The sequence below is a fragment of the Pteropus alecto genome, unplaced genomic scaffold (genome assembly GCF_000325575.1).
Source record: "Pteropus alecto unplaced genomic scaffold, ASM32557v1 scaffold50, whole genome shotgun sequence".
In the NCBI taxonomy this organism is placed as follows: Eukaryota; Metazoa; Chordata; class Mammalia; order Chiroptera; family Pteropodidae; genus Pteropus; species Pteropus alecto.
The window spans coordinates 9,810,963-9,822,481 of NW_006431918.1; the positions used below are offsets into that span (position 1 = coordinate 9,810,963).

The 11,519-nt window shown below is 39.8% G+C and overlaps 1 protein-coding gene across 2 annotated transcripts in view; it reads right to left on the reverse strand.

Annotated features, from left to right (window-relative positions):
* Positions 1-11,519, reverse strand: part of ARHGAP10 (Rho GTPase activating protein 10) — a 242,147-nt gene that overhangs the window by 92,731 nt on the left and 137,897 nt on the right. The gene's annotated exons all lie outside the window — the stretch shown is intronic.

Sequence of the window (11,519 nt, forward strand, 5' to 3'; positions counted from 1 at the left end):
ACAAAAGCAAGTGTTTACCAACTTGTTTTAGCAGCTTGGTATTCATGAGTTATGGTTGAAAAATAATCTCATAAAACAATGTTCCATGTGGACAAAATGTAATGAGTCAATGCTAATGAAATAAGTTAAGCAGTACTCATGTATACCAATGCAATGCATAAAGATGCATCATAATTTTCATGTTTATTATGTTTACTTATTCTTGAAATTTTTCCTGAAAAAAAAAAATTAGCTTTTTAAAAATAATATGGTGCTGATTACTACACAGAAAGAAATTGAATGATTCTTAAAGACCATGGAAACGCATTCAAAACTGAGGCAGAACTGTTTTTGTTTTTAAGAGTTGTAATATGCACTGTCCAGTTAGAAGATTTGATATTTCATATAGGTATCAACACAAATGGTATACCAAAATGAACCAAATCACTGCATTCCCTCTCTGCAGAGACGTGAAACAAAGTATCCCTGAGCACAACAAACAAGATATAAAGGCAAGAAAATTTCCTGTCAAATGTAATTTAGTATGTTGAATACATAGCTTTGTTTTAAAACTGACTTGAACAAATCAATGTAAAAGGACTTTTGGAGGCAATCAGGAAACTGAGTGGCATTAAGGTTATCTCAGAAAATGTCTATATATTTTTAAGTTATGCACTAAAAGAAGTAAAAATAACCTATCTTAGATGCAAGAGGGAGGAAGGGATAGATGAATAGCACCAAAATCTTGGTAAATGTTGAGTCTGAGCAGTGAGAATGCTGGTGGTTCATTGTATACTCTACTTTTTTTATGCTTGAAAAGGTTTATAGTAAAAAAATGACTTTCAGAATATGTGACTTATCTTTTTTTTTTCCTCAAGAGTTGCAGCTTTCTGCCTGTGTTTATTTTCTGCACTACGAATGTTAAAGCTCACAAGAACATGACTGGCTGACAAGATGATGCTTTTAATCCCAAAGTTTCCTAAACAAAACAAAACACCACCAAAAAACCCACCATGAATTTGGCCAAGGGAGCATACTTCCTTTTCACCTCCCTGCATGAGGTGACGAAAAAGTACCAGACAAGGTCTAAAGAACTAGATGAACTGGATTCAAATCACAGCACAGTCACTCCTGAGCTCGAGACCTTGGGCAAGACAGGAAACTGAGTCTCGACGCTGCCCCTGAGATCATAGCCGGCTCCCTACTCCCTGTGTTATGGTGGGAAATGAGACACCAACACAGGCACAGGCAAACGCTTTCATGATTCCCTGCAGAAATGAGTGTTCCTTTTCCTTGTTCTCTTTTTTGCCTTTTATTTGTTTCTCCTTAATCATTTTTTAAAGTTTCTCAAATGTCTTATTTCTCTGTTATGAATTGTGTCCCACCCAAAACTCTATGTTGACGCCCTAGCCCAAGGTGCCTCAGAATGTAGCCATATTTGGAAAAAGGTCTTTGAAAGAGGTGATTAAGTTAAAATAAGGCCATTAGGGTCAGCCCTAAACCAATATGCCTGGTGTCCTTATAATAAGAGATAAGGATATAGGCACAGAGGGAAGACTGCCTGAGGCCACAGAGAAGATAGCCATCTACCAGCCAAAAGGAGAGGCCTCGGAAGGAACCAACTCTGCCAACTCTGCCATCTCCTTGATTTCTAGCCTCAAGAACTGTGAGAAAATAAAATCCTGTTGTTTAAGCCACCCAGTCTGTGGTCCTTTATTATGGCAGCCCTAGCAAACTGAAAAACCTTCTCTCTCAATTACTCAATAGAGCTAAGAACAAGAAGAGTAAAGGCGAGCCCTTCAGTCTATACAAGTCTATTCAGAACACTAAAGAATCAAAGCAACAGAGAGGTGCCTTCCTGATAGGGAATGTTCCCTGAGTAGAAGATTAGAGAAAAATACAGGTCAGTCCTGTCAGGATTTAAAAAAAAAAAACAAGAAAACTGTCAAGAAACACGAAAAGCAGAGTTTGAGCCTGCTAGAGGAAAAAAGACAGCCTCATTCCTTCCTTCTCCTAGAGGCCAGAAAGCCATGTCCAGATCGTTTAAAATACCAAAGGATTTTCTTTTCAATACTACTCTATTTAAGGGACCTAAAATAGTTTGACCTCAGTGCCAGAAGCCAAGAGAGCAAGTGATATTCTATAGTCAAACAAACATGCCACTATGAGAAGTGCCTGAAATACATGGAAAAATAAGAATAGTATTTCAGCAATACTAATCACTCTGTATCAGATGATTGATCAAGTTCAAATTCAAGAAGAAGAGTTAATTGCTAATGCATAATAAAAGGTGCAAGGGGGAACTGATGCTACTCAGCACAGCTTTTACTTTTTTAAAATGAAATTTCAATAAACCTTGTATTAAAGCAGCTTGGAAACAGCATGTGAATCACATGCACTCAAGTCATGTAGGGTTTTGTTTCTAGTTACATTGTTCTTAGTTGCTTTGGACTAAGAAACTTGGAACATACTTTACATCTATAAACATACAGTCGAATAAAAGCTATCAAGTAAATACATTTAAAGAATGAAAACCAGTCAATATGCCAAGTTATAGCAGTGTTATTTATCCTATCCTCTCCAGCTCCTCTTCCTTATGTCCCCCTTTCAGCAAAAGGGATCACTATTTCCAATCACTAAGTATTAGAATTCTGAAATTTTCTTTGACTTCCTCCTTGTAACTTTCCAAATTCAATAGGTCAATGTCTACATTTTCTTCAAACTTCAGTCTTAAATTTTCAACACAGCCTTAAATTTGATGCACACAAATTTATTAAAGCATCCTTGCAGGAAACACAGATATCCGTAATCCATTCGGATCATGTTTTTTGTCTTTTTATTTTTCAAACCATTTTGATTATCTAAGATCTCTTCTACCCCTATTCAAGAGTATGCCATCAGATCAAGTCCAAATTCCTCATCTGAACAAGTATGTAAGGCATAAACACCCATAACGGGTCCCACCTCATCTACTCACACTTTCTGCAGAACATTTGCCTTAACCAGAGTAGACCCTCGACTCTCACCCACAAATAACCAAATATATTCCCTCCTCCATGGCTACGTTCAGGCGGAAGTCTCCTCTGACGGAACGTTCTTTCCTTTCTCATCACAAAGTATTCATCAGGTCTGTGGCAGGTGCTAGTCGAGCTGCCCAAGATTCAACAGTGAGCAAAATAAAGTCCCATAAATACCTTCAAAACCAGACAAAATCCCATCTTCTCTGATACCAGCCCACAGCAATAATTCCTTTATTCTGAAGATGATTCATAATTAATTCTTTTTAACACTTAGTTACATTTTAAAACTAGCCCACAATATCTTATTCATAATTCTCAAAATCAAAGATCTGAATGTTTGACCTGACATCGGGCTATTTCCTTATATTTCCCCACTTAGTTAAGAATATTCCTATTTTAGCATGTTAAAAGTAATTTTCACACCAACCCTACCTGGAGATGTTACATACTATACAGCAGGGGTCCCCAACTTCACGATACAGGTCCGCACAGCGGGAGGTGAGCGGAGGCTAGCGAGCGAAAACTTCGTCTGTATTTGTAGCAGCTCGCCAACACTAGCATCACCGCCTCAGCTCCACCTCAGATCATCAGGCATTAGATTCTCACAGGAGCAAGAACCCTACTGTGAACTGCACATGTGAGGGATGGTAGGCCGAGTGCTCCTTATGAGAATCTAATGCCTGATCTGAGGTGGAGCTGAGGCGGTGATGCTAGCACCGGGGAGCCACTGCAAATACAGATGACTATTAGCAGAGAAGTTGGACTGCACAGAGACCATAATAAATCAATTGCTTGCAGACTCATTAAAACCCTATCGGTGAGTGGCAAGTGACAATTAAGCTTCATCTAGTGGCAGGCAAGTGAGTTGATTTACTTCAATTGTACAGCTGCATCTGGTGGCAGGCTTTAAGTCAGAATCTGACACTCATTTTAGTCCGCACGTGGCCGGCCCATTATTTCATTTACCACTCCCGTCCGCGCCTCTTTCCCGCACTGCACACTTGTCTCAGTCAGTGTTTTGGTAAGTCCACAAGCTAACCCCAGCCAAAATGAGTAAAAAACAAACGTCACTGGAGAGCCTTTCTGAAGAAGAGGAAAGACCCAATGATGAAACAGCAGAAGACTAAGACTGACAAAGAAGGCTGCATTTAAAAGAAAATGCCAAGAGTCCTGCTTAAATTATGGGTTCATTTCAACAGATCAAGCCCACTTTGTATAATATGTGGCGACCAGCTATCCAATGAAGCCATGAAACCTTCAAGACTGCTTTGCCACATGGATATCAAGCACCCTGCATTAAAAGACAAGACTTTAGAGTTTTTCAAAAGAAAAAATCATGAACACAAAGAACAGAAGCAATTACTGAAGGCCACCTTTTCATCAAATGTGTCTACACCGAGAGCATCGTTCTCAGCGGCTAACCGCACTGCTAAAGCTAAGAAGCCCTTCACTACTGGTGAAGAGTTGATCCTGCCTGTTGCTAAGGACATTTGTCGTGAACTTTTAGGAGAGGTTGCAGTTTAAAAGGTGGCGTGGGTCTCTCTTTTGGCTAGCACCCATAACTAGACAAACCGATGAAATGGCAGAGGGTACTGAGGCACAATGGTGAGAGAGGATTAAGAGTCACTGTGGCTCGTGATCCAGGTTGGTGAGTCCACTGATGACGACGAAGCAACGATGCTTGTTTTTGTGTGATATATTTTTCAGAAGGACATGCATGAGGGTATGTCATGTGCACGTTTGTTGCCAACCGACACCACAGCTGCAGAACTATTCAAGTCTTTGAATGATTACCTATCAGGAAAACTGAATTGGTCGTTTTGTGTCAGTATATGCACGGAGTGGCTGCCATGACTGGATGGCTTTTTGGTTTCACTGCTTGGGTCAGAGAGGTTGCTTCTGAGTGTGAGTCTACGCACTGTGTCATCCATAGAGAAATGCTGGCTAGCCAAAAAATGTCACCTGAACTTAACAACATTTTGCAGGATGTGATTAAAATTAGCAACCGCGCTGAAGTGCATGCCCTTAACTCACGTCTGTTCGTGCAGCTCTGGGAGGAGATGGACGTACAGCACCCACGTCTTCTTCTCTTATACACAGAAGTGACATAGCTTCCTAAATGTAGATCACTGGCCAGAGTTTCTGGGGTATGAGAGCCACTTCAGAGATTTCTTTTAGAAAAACAGTCACCACCGGCAGCACATTTCAGTAACATAGAATGGGTCACAAAACTTGCTTACCTGTGTGACATATTCGACCTGCTTAACCAATTCAATCTGTCACTTCAGGGGAGAACAGCTGTGTTCAAGTCGGCAGATGAAGTGGCTTCATTCAAAGCCAAACTAGAATTATGGGGGCGGCGATGAACATTGGGATTTTTGACATGACAAAAATCTCAGCAGAGATTTTGAAAGAGACTGAGCCCGGCCCTTCTTCCTCCCAGCTGGTGGTGCATGATCGCCTGTCTCAACTTTCAAAACAGTTTGAGCATTACTGCCCAACCACAAATGACCCCCAACTGGGAAGGAATGGATCCGTGACCCAGTTGTGAATAAGCCAGGTGAACTGGCTTTGTCTGTGTTAGAGGAGGATCAACTGCTTGAGATCACAAATGACAGTGGCCTTAAAAAGCATGTTTGAGACGATTTCAAATTACCATACATTCTGGGTTAAAGTCAAGGTGGAATATCTGGAGATTGTCACAAAAGTACTGAAAAGTCTGCTTCCATTTCCAACATTCTATCTTTGTGAAAAAGGGTTTTCTGCAGTGACAGCAACCAAAATGAAATTACAGAGTAGACTGGACATAAGCAACATATTTCGGGTATCACTGTCTTCCATCACCTCCAGATGGGACCATCTAGTTGAAGGAAAAAAAAGCTCAGGGCTCCCACTTATTATGTATTATGGCGATTTGTATAATTATTTCATTATATGTTATAACGTAATGATTTAAAGTATACGATAAATGTAATGGGCTTGAATTATCCCAAAACCATTGCCCCTCAATCCCTGGTCCTTTTTAAAATAAAACAATCTAAATTTTAAAATTCAGCCAATCTCACAATTTTCAGATTAAAAATTATAGACCTGTGTTCTGAATTCACACAGAGATATTACCATGAAAGAAAAGTCCACCTTGGTTTCTTTGTTGTCTTAATAGCTTTCATGGTGCCTTGCATAAAATAACTGGGTGCAGAATAGGTATGGCTAGATTGATCTGCCTTGAAATCAATTTAGAACTACAAATACATATTGGACTTAGGCCAAAAAAGACATTACAGTTAGAAAATGAAAACAAAGATACACAAGTTATTAAAACTTTTTCAGGGCATCAAGGCTCACTGATAGATATCATTGCTACAACAATTTCTAACTTGTAACAAAAATTTGTCATCGAGTCAAAGTGTTTCCAGGCCCAAAGATGTTTTTCTTTTAATAAGACTGGTTCTGATCGGTCGTAAAGACAAGGCAAGTGCTCTCCATTACAGTGATGAGCGGGTGATGGCAGCTGTCCCTGGGCAAAGTGAATAAAGTGAAATCGAATGTGTCTCACTTCTTACCAGCTGTCTCCTCCAATCTCCCACAGCACTGTCATAGAGCACTACCCATATCTTCCTGGAGGAGAGGGTCAAGGAGGAGGAATGAGTCAAGATTCATCATCATCTCTGTCCGAGTGTTTCCTTCTCAGAATGCAAATGACACTATCAGTGCCAGTCTATTCAGCTCCAGAAAACACCTGAATGGAACTATGAACACCAGTGGGTACCCACGGGCCCTTGCACGTGGGCTGGAGAAGTACAAGAGAAAATAAGATGCTCTGGGACAATAAAAGAATTAGACACAAAAGGAAAATCAAACTTTCAAAGGCTGATACGTTCAGTTAAATGACAGAAGTAGAGGCAAAGACTGGAGTGGCTGCAACCGGCAAAGAAATGTGGTAAGAAGAAAACAAAGTGCCAGTTAAAGGAAGCAGAAGGGAGAAGACAGGTAACTAAAACACAGGCACGTGTGCATGCGCGCGCGCACACACACACACACACACAGGAGAAAGGCAAACAGGGAGAAGAGGACAAAATGAGAGGAAGGCAAAATTGAAAATAAATGAAAAGACAGCAGGCTAAAAAATTACATGACGTCTAATTTCCTATTAATTTCATAAGAATTACTGAGCATGTACTGTATTTTAAGCACCGAGGTAAAGTGAAGATATAGGGTAAAATTAAAAAGATTATTAACATTAAGAGAGAGAGCAACTTGGAACCACCGGAGCCAGGACGCCTCCCCTTTCTTTCTTTCTCCTTCCCTTTCCAGCTTCAGCAACAGGTTCTACACCTCGTGGCTCAATATTAATACCTTGAATGCTGCTTGGCACATGGTATACATTTAACAAATGAACTGAATAAATTAGTGAATTAACTGAATAAATGAATAAGTTGATGACTGATTACTTAAGGGATGTGGGAAAAAATGAAGAGAGACAGAAAAGCTTATTTATAACTAGAAAACACAGATACAGCAACATAAAGGAGTGAGGCTCAAAGTGGAACATAAACACTTTTGATGGTAACATGCACGCAATTATTAAAAAGTAATTGTGCAGCTGTGTGATTCCACAGAAATAAATGATCAACTGCCATGGGTCTATACTAACATTTATTCAGCTCTTGTCTAGTGACAAGCAGAGTGCTTGGCACAGAATGAGGTAATTGATCAATATTTGTGGGCGGAATGAATCATTTATTTGCACTTGTACGTGTTGACAATGGGTAAAAGATCATTAATGTTCATGTTCACACTCACAGGATTTACATTAGAAGTCTGCAACATGTCATTATTAATGAGGCACATGTGCATACATACACATGTGTATGCACAGATACCACTGCAGGCTTACATGCCCCAGCAGCACTACAAAGACAAATTCTCTCACAGGCTATGGAAGGATCAAACATGCAATATTATGCATATGTAAACATGATAACTGTAAATGTCTTATAATTATATATTTACATATAGTTATAAATATTAACTAGTGTTGAAAGATTCTTGGAAACAAAAGGGAAAAAAAGAACTATAAATAAAATGATCAGGAAAAACTTGTGAGGAAATGTCAAGCAAAAAAGGGAAGAATGATATGCTAAAGGGCTCACAGAAAAGCAATGATGAGGCTCACGGATACCGTTTCAGGTCACGGTTGAATTACACAAATTCCACAATGTGTTCTTTACATATATTTATAATTAATTATCAATAAACGTTCAATAAACATTACATCAATTATATTTAAATGTCTGCTTAAGCATAGTAAGCACTTTCCAGGCTACCCACTGCACTGAATTACACAAAAATAAACAGGTCCAGACACAGATACCCTTCCACGATACTGGGCAATTCATACCATTTTAAGGTTCTGTCAAAAATGAATGTTTAAATTATAAAAAAAAAAAAAAGAATCAAAAATGATTCCTCTTTCCCATCAAAGGGACATAACGTTCAACATCATAAATTTAAGATACTGTATTTATAGAATTACAGAATTCTAAACCTTCAGAAGAATGCATTATTTTTAACACATACAATGCATTCAATACTATAAAAAAAAAGCAGAGTAAGAAACAATTTCTGAGCACTGGGACAGTTAAAAGATTAACTATAGCTGTCCATAGATGAGAAGCTCAAAATGATAGCATCATTTAGACGTTTCTAGACCTTGGTCTTCTTATTAAAACAAAACAAAACAAAACAGACAAACAAAAACAGCAGTAGCAGTAGCAGCAGCGTATTCTGGAAAGGCGAATTTTGGAAATGCAAATTTGTTTGTAAGATATAAATTATTACAGGTTAAGGTTACTGATCTCCTGGTTGTATGACCTGGCAAGTTACTCAATCTGTGCTATCTGTGTCTCAGCTTCTTATCTGAAAATTGCAGTTAATGATGGAATGGGGTTGTTGTGGAAATTAAAGAAGATAATGTTTGTAAAGCATTTTCATGAGCCTAATGAATACCAAGTACTCATTAAAATCTTAAACTGAGCATAAAATTCAAAATTAATATCAAAATAGCTAGGCACAATAAATATAAAAGTCATCCTAACCAAGGCATGTAGTCTACAGCCCACTTTCATAAAATGAAGCACATGTTGGGAAGAAAGTCAACGTTTATTCCATATAAATGACTCATGGAAAATATATAATTCACGTTCACCAATAACATTTGGAATTTCTCCCCTGGATGACAATTATTTGGGCAGCAGAGAGAAAAACTTAATAGCTAGCTACTATCTGCCAGGAACTAATCCACATTTTCCCTTCCTATGACGTCTTGCTTTCACTTTCATGTTGACCTTCACAGACCTTTTCATGTAAATCCGCATCTGTACTACAAAGAGCCTCCCCGTCAGCAGGCACATTGACGAAAGGCCTTATGATTTCATTCCCATGGCCCTCCCATACCCAAACCAACCGGAGGCTGAGCTCAGAGATCTGATAGTTTGGGACATGAGGGCATCTGTGCTATCACATCCACTTCCATTACAGAATAAGCGAGAAACATCGGAAAAGCACAAGGCAAATATCCAAGTCTAGGTCTCTTCAGGCATATATAGGCTTGACTGTAAGTTTCATGTTCTAAACTTCAAGTTTCAAATACAAACGGTGTTTGGTTTATCAGCTGCTTCCTTTCTATCAGGGTCAGACTATTTCCAATACTCTGTGTGGCTGGCCTCATTTCCACTTTCTAACCAACAGAAGAGAAAGTATTTTTGCTTCAAGAATAAGACAACCCTTAGACTTGTTGCTATTCCTTGTACAAGCACTCAAGCCAGTGGGCGGGCTGCCTAGACTGGGGCTCGAGGAAGTTTCCTCTTGCATTTGTGTAACACTTGGGGTCCTAAACTCACTCCAGAGGTCTTGCTGTCCCAGGATCTAACAGGCACTAGCTATGACTCATTCAATGTGTCAGTCTTTCGTCACAGTGTTAACCTTGGGGACAGAGGTATCTCACAACCTCTGTGACTTGCAGCAGAATTCAGCTACCTAAACCCTACTATGTTGCACCGTCAACCAAATCTTTCTGTCACCTTACTTCTACTTCCATAGGATAAATCGGACTTAAGAGTCAGGAGACCAGCATCTGAATACCAGCTCTGGTGCTTTCTAGTCATGTGACCTGTGGCAGATTTACCCTTAGCTTGTTCTGAGCCTCAGACTCATAGGCACGTAAGCTTTATCTGCTCCACCAACCACTTAGTTTTGTAGGGCCTGGGACCTTGAGTACATGAAACACTCAGAAAACATGAAATGCTGTATGTTCAGGTTTAAAGTATTGTCAGATGTAGTTTCCACAATGACATTATGTCTGCCACTAACAGACTTCTGAAGGTGCTGCACAGATTCTCAGCAAAGGGAACAAATCTTCCCTGGGCTGACTGTGTACCTGCAGGGTCTGTGATGGGGCAGGTGTGGAAAGAAGGCATGTGTAACTTTAAAATGGCTTTATCCCAAATCTAGAGGAGCACTTCAGAGATACTTAACCACCACCCCCTGGTTCCCTTTCCCATTGTCTACAGTTTCAAACCATCTCTGTTCTTTAAAATTTTCTCTTCTTTACTCTTTCATTCATGTCCAACATCCTCAGAAGATGTAGTAGAGTCTCCACCTCATGTTCATTGTGGTTAAAAGCACTGGCATTAAAAACTCAGTCTCAGATCTGAGTTGCAGTCTGCTGCTTTCTAGCCCTGAGACTTACACAAGTCAAATCACGTTTCTTGGCTTCAGCTTGTCATGTAAAATGGAGAAATACCACTGCCTCACAGAGCGACACAGAAATACAACCTGCACAACCGGGCTATTCTCTAGCTTATCTTCCAAACCACTAAACCCATTAGTTGTTTCTTGGTCCACCTCCTATCGGAACATTCTAGAGCATCTGACACAGCGGACTTCTTCCTTGGACTCTCCTCTCTTGTTTATACCACGCTCTCCTGATTCTCCAACTACCCCTTTGATGGTCCTTTGTCTCTTTCATTATTCGTCTTCCTCTCATTCCTTAAAATGCTCAATATTATGCTCTTTGCCCCATTATCTTCTTACCTTACCATTCACCTGAATGATTCGTTGACATTCGAAACATTCTCTCTCTGAAAATGATAGCCACCATTCCCCTTGCTGCCTCATTCTACTGCTAACAAAAATGTCACAGGCACCTTGAATTTAGGATACGCCAAACCAAGCTATATTCCCCCCCAAATCTACCACATTCTCTGTCTTGGCTAAACATGTCCTCATCTACCTTAGCTGAAAAGCTTAGTCAGTTTTCACTTTTCCTTTCCCTTACTGCCTACATCCAACAGGTCGCCAGATTCTGTTTTTCTACCAAATATCTTTCTACCCAACCCTTCAGTCCATTACCAATGCCCTAGTTTAAACCTCCATCATGTTTATCTGGATTACTGCTGAAATCCGACCAGCCATCCTGCCTTCCACCCCCACACCCACTCCACTTCCATCAATTCCACT